Raw genomic sequence first — 9,751 nt, 5'->3', positions numbered from 1 at the left:
AATGTCATGTCAATCCCAGGTGAGTCCACTCCAGTCATGCCGTAGGGCATTGCGTCACCACGTGAGCATTTCACTTCCCTCCTCAGTTTCACCCAGAGACACAATTTCCTTTGCACAGATCCATGAACAGCAAAACCTTTCTGTGTCTCTAGTCTGAGCGAGGGCATTCAATTGCATTGAAACCTTCTCTCCTGCAATGGCAACTTTCGGACAGAGGGGACGTGGCCACCTTCAGCCCTGACAGTGAGATATTCCCTCTCCTCTTTCTTCATGCTGCTGCTGTTATTCCATGAAACATGACGATGGAATAAAAAGCTAGGTTTACTCCAGGCTGAGGAAAAAAAAGAACTCCCCAAAAAATCTCAGTGACCTAAAGAAAACCCGCCCCTGCTATTGGAGATACAACAGGAAAAGGGACTGTCTGAATTGTCAAAGCAGGAACTGAACAATCTACAGCAAAATCATTAACCACAAACACACTCTAACCATGCTCCAGCCAGTAGGGAAATGGGCAGAAATTCTCGCTGTTCAGCCATGGCCACACTTACAGAACTGCACAGCAGTGAGTGTGCTGGGTAAGCTGGTCTGAGCAAACAATTGGAAATGACCTTTCGATGAGAACAGAACCATAGTGTAGAAAAGCCCCTGTATTAAGTGGTTGTGGCTGAGTGCTTAGGGAACTGGCCTAGGAAACCATGGGGGTCTTTCTGTGGAGGTTTGGTTCTTGCCAACTAGGGAAGGCTGTGTGTGGTGTCTTCATGGCTGTACCTTCAGTGCCTGAGCACCCAGGGAGCCAAGTCTCGCCTTCCTCTCAGGCCAAGGACAAGTCTACATTTCAAACATTGAGTCTACACTGCTGCAGCTCGGTAATGAAGATGCTCTGTGCCAGGGTTTCTCAAACTTCATTTCACTGCAACCCCCTGCTGCCAAAGAAACTTACTACATAACCCCGGGAAGGGGGACCAAACACCAAGCCCCTCCACACTGGGCCGGGGGGAGCTAAAGCTGAAGCCCAAGCCCTGCCCCACTGGGGGGAGGGCAAAAGCAAAGCTTGAGGGCTTCAGCCCTGGGTGGCGGGTAATCAGACTTTTGGCTTCAGACCCAAGCCCCAACAAGTCTAACGCCAGCCCTGGTGACCCCATTAAAACAGGGTCACGACCCACCTTGGGATCTTGTCCCACAGTTTGAAAACCACTGCTCTGTGCTGATGGGCGTTACGAATTACACCTGATAGGACACGCACACAACTGCTACAAATTACACCTGATAGGACACGCACAGTTCGAATCTAGGCTGAGGCACATAAACAAATTCCACAACTGCAGAGTTCCCAAAAAACACCAAGTTTATTACGCTGAAGTGTGGTGCCTGGAGGGGACCCCGAATACAGATTGTACAAAGGTTATATACTTTTTAGCAAAGCATGTTGCCCTCGTACATCGGAAACTTTCGCCAATAAACAAACCTTTTTCTTATCTACCACCTATCCCTGCTTGGTGCATTCCTCGTGCTAAACTAGTATGTTAATTACACAGCATGGTCCTAAAGCCATGCATCAGTAACTTTTGTTATCAGGATGGGAGGCCTCACATCAAAGGCCAGGAGATAGGGAGTTAGGGACAGACAAAGAACAGATACCAGGAGTCAAGACAGGCTGGAGACAAGGAAGAGGATTTTCACAGGAATGCAGTATCTAAGGAACACTCCTCGTGGTGCATGATGTGCTTGCTTTTAGACAATGGTGGGCCCCAAACCAAAATGGAGTCACATGTGCTAACTTTTCCTTAACATGGGAGAGAGTTTTCCTGTCAGTGTAGTTAATTCACTTCCCCAGAAGGTGGGAGCAATGTCAGTGGTAGAAGCTATGTCATTGGGTGTGCAAGTTGTGGTGTTTACCACATTTATGAAGTTTAATCAAACCCCATTATTAAAACCACCTATGGTCTGGGAGTAGAAAAGGAGCTCGCTGAAGCAGGGTTTGTCCTTCAAAGTGGGGATTGGTCCTGCTTTGAGCAGGGGGTTGGACTAGTTGACCTCCTGAGGTCTCTTCCAACCGTGATATTCTATGATTCTATGAAAGTCCTGGAGATCATGACTCCAGCCCACTGTTGTTATGGGGGTATAGCTCAGTGGTAGAGTGTTTGACTGCAAATCAAGTGGTCTGTGGTTCAAATTCAAGTGCCCTCCTATAAGCGCTTTTTTTTAAAAAAAAAGGAAAACATTTTCATTTCCATTCTCCATTATGTTCATGAATTCCACTGTATGAGGATTCTTGAAATGACTGTAAACCCTCAATGTTTCACTGTGCATAAAAACATAGCAAACCTGGCTATCAACTGAAATCATTCCAGTCTTCTGTGTCTAGTTTATGTTTTCATAAATTAAACAAAGGTATAATATGAATACACATTTGCAGATCCGTGTTCTCCAGGGGCTATTGTTAGGATATAGATATTCAGGCCTGTCTGTAAAGGCCTGTACTCTAAGAATTTAGGTGTATTCTTATCACTTGGCTAGTTCTAGAGGTATAAAAGAAAGAATCAGAATCACTGTCTGCCGGTGTAAGGGCCTTCTCTTACTGTGACAGTCTGAGGCCCTGTGCTTAGGGCTAAGGCCTTTGGCTAAGCAGCAGAGGCAGCCATAAGCTGGGAAGTGAACGGTCACCTCCTCAGATTCCAACCTAGTCACATCGAAATCAGGTGCTATTGGGCTGATAGTAATACAATCCTGTCCTGATAATGCCTATTACCTCCAGAGAAAGGGAAGTGCCTAGAAGATGTAAAAGGAAACTTAGTTTGATAGCATCCTGTCTGGCAAGAACTCACTTATCAATAGCTGGGATGTGCAATCCTCATTTCTGTCTTTGTTCTATCACTGTAGTCTCCATTTCCCTATTGTTTGTCTGTATCATCTCTGTCTAGTTCTGTGATTGTTTCTGTCCGCTGTATAATTAATTTTGCTGGGTGTAAACTAATTAAGGTGGTGGGATATAATTGGTTAAATAATCATGTTACAATATGTTAGGATTGGTTAGTTAAATTTCAGGAAAATGATTGGTTGAGGTACAGCTAAGCCGAACTCCCGGGTGGGGAAATTGGAATCATATTTAGCTAAAGGGGGAAATGGGAACAGGGACACAGGTGTAAGGCTCTGTGGTGTCAGAACTGGGAAGGGGGACACTAAGGAAGGAAACTGGAATCATGCTTGCTGGAAGTACATCCCAATAAACATCGAATTGTTTGCATCTTTGGACTTCGGGTATTGTTGCTCTCTGTTTATGCAAGAAGGACCAGGGAAGGAAGTGGGGGAAGGAATAAGCCCCCTAACAGCTATGCTGTGCAGAAGAACAAGAACCACATCCAGTTGGGGTTCAGGAGTCTGATGAGCAAAGGCAACTTGGTGCAGGCTAAAGTCACCAGCACCTGGGCTCCTTCACATTCAACCAGCAGCTAGGACAAGGACATGGCATGAGAAGAAGACAGTGGCTCTGAGCAGGAATATAGCCACCAAGAAGCTGGCTAAAGCTGCCAAGATCCCCAGGAAGGCCACCATGCCCATGTCTAGGAATAATCATCAGAATACGGTGACTGCAGGGGGGACCAAAAAGGCAGAGAATAGCCCTCAAAAGGTGTAATCTGCCAAGCCCCAGAAGGTGGTCAAGATCCCACCTAAAATCAAGACTGGAGAGCCAACTTCATAGCACCCAAAGCCAGGGCTAAGAAGGTGCACTGAGAAAGAAGTGAAGAGATTTCTATTGGGATGACTCCTGCTCCCCTAATGGCTCTTTTATGAATCACCATGGACCACCCAGAGAGATGAAAGTCCTGCAGAACAAACAGCCCCATGGATAGTATCATGAAGTGGTGGCAGTGGGGGGAAGGGTTTCTCTTCCAGAGGGGAAGTGCTGTGTTTTGTGTAACACCTCCCAGGTGTGTGATGCACTGACAGGGCAGCTGCCTAGAGCTCCCACATGAGCTCATTCTCTTTGACCTGCTTCTCTTGTTATTTCAGAACCAGCACAAGTGGGAGTGTGTCCCTGTCACTTCACCAGCTATAGAACAGGCTCTGTCTGCATCCCATCTTTGATTAATCCCACTTTTTAATGTATTCCTATTGTGATACTTTCCCAGTTCTCTGCCTCATTCTAACATTCTGGTCAGAGATTGACTATGGGGAGGAATGGACTAGTTTGCATGACATTTGGTAAGTTGCCATAGTACGTGATTGAAAACTCTGCTGGAGGTGGGCAAGAGCCTGTTACAAACATAAAATAGCTAAGCTTTACCAAACGTACCTGTTACACATTCAAACCTTCCTGTATACACACAATAGAAATCAACAGCCTCTGGAACAACTCTGACATCATAATAAAAAAGGCTAACAAAGGATGTGCTGTCGTCATCATGACTAAGTTGGAATATGAACAAGAGGCTGCTAGGCAGCTCTCTAACTCCACATTCTACAAGCCATTATCCTCTGATCCCACTGAGGATTACCAGAAGAAACGACACCATCTGCTCAAGAAACTCCAGGCTTATTCACCCTGTATATTGGCACAGCAGTAAAGGCCAGAAAGGAGCAGCGGTTCTCACTGCAACATATCCACCCCCTTTCACAGGCAATTCCCAGGCCCACCACAGCACACTATCCTGATGAGAAAGGATCCCACTCAGGAGGCAGGCACAGGATTCTACCTCCCAGCAGCCAACCGCACCGCCCCTGGCTTTGGTAGAACGAACGGTGACGCTCTGCTAACCCCACTGAGGCACTTAGTTTCTGCCCTGCCTTCCTCAGCATGACTTTCCTCTTTTGCCCAATTCCTGCCTCACTCCCTCCTTTGGCAAGTCACGCAAAGGAGGGCAGCCGGAAGAGCCGGCCTCCATAGGCCAATGTCCAAGGGCAGAGGAGGCCAAGCCACAAGGCTCCAAAAGGTGACTGGCCTAGACCCTCTAGATTTCTCAGCTCACTTCACCACCCTCTGTCGTGTGGGGGTCGGGGTTACCCCAGGGACAGGCCAGTGGTAGAAGTAGGAGCGCCTTGCTGGAGAGCTAGAAAAAGTAAACCATCATGTTTCTGCCTGGTTTCGAACCAGGGGCCTTTGGCGTGTTAGGCAAACATGATAACCACTACACTACAGAAACTCTGTCACAGAGCTCTGCCCCTCCCTTCACATTCCATCCACTTGGCTGGCTCTCACCCTGGCACACACTGATGGGCAGACCTGGAGAAAGTGGTGGCAGCCCTTCGGTAGGTCAGCTGGGAGAGCAAAGGACTGGAGCCGGCGCTCAGGAAGTTGTCTTTATGTCTCCCTTGTGACTCCAGCTTGAAGGAGAGCTTCTTTTTCTTCCCCTTGCCGAGAAAGAGCATGAAAAGAAAGAAAGCTCAGGTGGGCCACCTGGGTGCACAAGCCCACGCTGTCTTTTACTACTGGGGAACCCAAAATGCGGGACTCATGGCGGGTAAAGGCACCGCTGCACTTCCAGAAAACAGTCCACCCCCGCATACAAAGGGACAAAATAACATGCCGAAGCCTGGGATTGAAGCAGGGACCTTTAAATCTTCAGTCTAATGCGCTACTGGCTGAGCTACTTTGAGAGTCACTAGGTTTCTCTTTGGCCTGCTGTTTCTCTGTCTGGGATGTTTTTGTCAGCCATGGCACACAAAAAGGACCTCACTGTGAGTGGCCCACGAAGGCAAGATGAATTTTTGCCTGCCTTGCTCAGCTTGACTTGCTTCCTCACCCCATTCCTGCCTTCGTTCCTGGGTTACCTGGTGGCTGAAGGCGACTGGGGCCTAGTGGCACGGGGAGGAAGTTGACAGCTGAACCCTTCTGGCAAGAATCCTGCTGCCACTTGGCACCCCACCCTGTATTCCCGGCTTTACCTACTGGCCACCAGGGACTTGGTGCCCAGCAGCACAGAGGAAGGAGGTGGACAGAGCTACCCTCGCCTTGAAGCTCAGGCTCATTAAAACATATGTTCAGTCTATGATGGCCAATGAGAGACCGACATCACTTGTTATTTTATCACTTGAAAATGCCATTGGCCAGTCTTTGGATCTCTCTAATGCTGCGCTTCAGTTCATGAGGACAAAGTCGAGAAAGTGACCTTTGAACTAAAGGACTCGGGTTAACAGTCTAACGCTGTTTCTCACTGTAACACTAGTTAAGACTGGTCCACCCTGTGTTGGTGGCCATTCAATTTCTAGATGTTAGTACATTTCAGTTACTGTTAAAATTAGAAAAATTCTATATGCTTAAAGGAAATAAACTTTTGTATTTGATTATTTCTGGCATAAATAAAAACAGATGTACAGATCCTAGCCTGCAAATGTATCACCTTATATGACAGAGAAAATCATGCATACAAATTCTGCATCAAAATCATGAAATGAGTTGCAAATGCAATAGAAATAAAATATTCAGAAGTTTAACACGTCAGGAGGGGCACCGCAGACGCTTCTTGCCTGGGGTGCCTTTTGATCTAGGAGAAGCCTGTCAGGGAGAACAGGAGTTAGTTTCACATACCTATTTTCAGGCTGTAATCTGTGGGCACCCTGCCCTGTGGGAGGGATCCCAGTAGCCCAGACTCAGGGCTGGAACAGGCCCCTGTTTTAGGGGGAGGCTGCATGGTTTTGAGCAGGGGTGGCCAACCTGAGCCTGAGAAAGAGCCAGAATTTACCAGTGTACATTGCCAAAGAGCCACAGTAATATGTCATAAGCCCTGCATCAACTCCACCCCCCCCCCCAGCTCTCACCGCCTCCCACCCACCGACTGCCCTGCCGATCAGTGTCTCCTCCCTCCCCGCACCGCCCGATCAGCTGTTTCGTGGCATGCAGGAGGCTCTGGGCAGAGGGGAGAGGAGCGAGGGCACGGCAGGCTCAGGGGAGTGGGCTGGAAGGGTTGGAGTGGAGGCAGGGCCTGTGGAAGAGCCAGAGGTTGAGCAGTGAGCACCCCCGGCACATTGGAAAGTTGGCATCTGTAGCTCCACCCCGGAGTCAGCACCTATAGAAGGAGCCGCATATTAACTTCTGAAGAGCCGCACATGGCTCTGGAGCCACAGGTTGCCCGCCCCTGGCTTACAGCAAACTGATGCCTCAAACAATCTGTCTCTCCCAAAGTGTTGGATCTGCATCCCCAGAAGGCTCCTGCACTGCCTCCCCCCTTTTCACAGTCTATAGAAAGGAGCAGCATCAAGGGTTAGTGATGAGCGACAAGGTACAACATGGGTGGCAGAGGCTTCAGGATCCCAGAGTGTTTGCCTGTCTGGGGCATTTTGAGTGAGATCTCAGGGACACATTGTAAGGCAGAATCCCAGGAATATATATGAAAGGAGCATAGGGCCATAAGGACATAAGAAGAGCCATACTGGGTCAGACCAAAGGTCCCTATAGCTCATAGTGGCCAATGTCAAGTGCTTCAGAAGGAATGAACAGAACACGTAATCATCAAGTGATCTATCCCTTGTCGCCCATTCACAGCTCCTGGCAAACAGAGGGTAGGAACACCATCCCTATCCATCTTGGCTAATTCCCATTGATAGCCCTATCCTCCATGAATATATCTGGTTCATTTTTTGAACGCTGTTATAGTCTTGGCCTTCACAATATCCTTTGGCAAGGAGTTCCACATGTAGACTGTGGGTTGTGTGAAAAATACTTCTTTTTGTTTGTTTTAAACGTGCTGCCTATTAATTTCATTTGGTGGCCCCTAGTTCTTGTCTTAGGAGAGGGGGTCAATAACACTGCCTTATTTACTTACTCACACCAGTCATGATTTTATAGACCTCTAGAATATCCCCCCTTAGTCGTCTTTTTTCCAAGCTGAAAAGTCCCAGTCTTATTAATCTCTCCTCATATGGCAGATGCTCCATACTCCAAATCATTTTTGTTGCCCTTTTCTGAACTTTTTCCAATCCAATATGTCTTTGAGGTGGGGCAACCACCTCTGCGTGCAGTATTCCAGATGTAGGTGTACCATGGATTTATATAGAGGCAATATGATCTTTTCTGTCTTACTATCTATCCCTTTCTTAATGATTCCCAAGATTCTCTTTGCTTTTTTGACGGCCGCTGCACATTGAGTGGATGTTTTCAGAGAACTATCCACTGTGACTCCAAGATCCCTCTCTTGAGTGGCAACAGCTATTTTAGACCTCATCATTTTATATGTATAGTTGGGATTATGGTTTCCAATGTGCATGACTTTGCATTTATCAACATTGAGTTTCCTCTGCCATTTTGTTGCCCTTTCACCCAGTTTTGTGAGGTTTTTCTGTAACTCTTTGCAGTCTGCTTTGGACTTAACTCTCCTGAGTAATTTTGGATCATCTGCAAATTTTGCCACCTCACTGTTTACCCCTTTTTCCAGATCATTTATGAATATGTTGAAGATTACTGATCCCAGTACCGACACCCTGGGGGACACCACTCTTTACCTCTCTCCATTTTGAAAACTGACCATTTATTCCTACCTTTTAACCAGTTATTGATCCACGAGAGGACCTCCCCTTTTATCCCATGACAGCATAATAGAGCAGAATAGGGTTTCCTTGGAAGGGGGAGTAAACTGAAAACATATCAGGAGGTTGTACACATTTATTGTCCTGGTGAAAAAGTGTGTCTGATACTCAGCCTTTGCTGCTCCTGCCGGCTGTGACTGCTGAGGACATTTTCCTTCTCTCCTCCTGGGTCTCTCTTCTGCCAGATTCTTAGCCAGGGCGGCCGCCCTGCAGGTGATGGCAGAGCAGTTTGGTAATAGGCTGCCGGACTCACCACATAAGAGCACAGCTGCTACAGCAGCTTGACTGATCATGGGCCAGGTCCTGCAGCCCTGGCAGCCCAGGATAACCTCCCACTGATGGCAACGGGAATTTAGCCTTTGTAACTAGCTGCTTGTACCTGAGGTCTCAGCTATGAAGTAAGCTGGTGGCACACACAGCTTCATCCAAAGAAGTGAAGGATGTAAGCGAAAGAAGAAAGTTGGCCACCTGGGGAGCTGCTGCAGTCCCATAACCTCAGCTGGAAGGGAGAAGAGGAAAAACTCCCTGAAGTGCTGGGAGCAGCACTGAGAAAAGGAAGTTTGTCAGTGAGATCAGTAGCAATAAATATGAAATGAAGGAGTGCTTTCCCTTCTGTGATGCCATGTTTGAATTATGTTACTTTACGATGAGATAAAACTTGAAATTTTCCTGCTCTAATTTCAGGATGGGTCTGTAACCATAATCGTTCTCTGTGGGAAGTGGCCTCTAGATAGTGATCTTTGGGAAGAGCTCACTGAAGAGCCTTCCTGCAAACCAGGAGATCATGGCTTGGCCTGCCAGTTCTTCCTTGCTGAACCTGGCTTGTCTGCTAGGCTCGTCTTTTTGTATCTCTTCTCATAAAAAGAAAAGACCTCACAGCACAATCCTTGTAAGTGCTCGTTCAGGACGGAGAGAGCTTCCTTGTGGCGAAGCCTTGGAAAGTGGCAAATGCTAAGTCTGAAGCTGATGGAAAGGTACCATGACTCAGAGTTGAGTTGAAGTTGCTGTGACTGAAACCCAGAGCACTAACCACTCTAGGATCACAGCAGCTTGTGGGAGAAGCGCATGTTAGAAGCCCTCTGTCAACTCAGCTGTGGCTTTCCATGCACAGAGAGCCAGCCCACTCAAGGTCTGCAAGTTTTGTGGGAAATGGGGAACGTCTGTACTTTGGCATAGGAAGGTGTTGTCTTGGACCATCAAGGGGAACAGTTGCAAATAGATAGATGAGGAA

The 9,751-nt window shown here is 47.5% G+C and overlaps 2 non-coding genes across 2 annotated transcripts; one reads left to right on the top strand and one right to left on the bottom strand.

Annotated features, from left to right (window-relative positions):
• The first annotated feature begins 2,115 nt into the window (after positions 1-2,115).
• On the top strand, positions 2,116-2,187 carry TRNAC-GCA (transfer RNA cysteine (anticodon GCA)). The gene has a single exon. It is a non-coding gene; the product is annotated as a tRNA-Cys (tRNA).
• A 2,881-nt stretch (positions 2,188-5,068) lies between these two features.
• TRNAV-AAC (transfer RNA valine (anticodon AAC)) lies at positions 5,069-5,141 on the bottom strand. Its single transcript has one exon. It is a non-coding gene; the product is annotated as a tRNA-Val (tRNA).
• Positions 5,142-9,751: the final 4,610 nt, after the last annotated feature.

The sequence above is a fragment of the Lepidochelys kempii genome, chromosome 28 (assembly GCF_965140285.1).
Source record: "Lepidochelys kempii isolate rLepKem1 chromosome 28, rLepKem1.hap1, whole genome shotgun sequence".
Lineage (NCBI taxonomy): Eukaryota > Metazoa > Chordata > Testudines > Cheloniidae > Lepidochelys > Lepidochelys kempii.
Note: the sequence above shows the minus strand (reverse complement) of the source record. Positions and strands in the feature narration are given on the sequence as shown.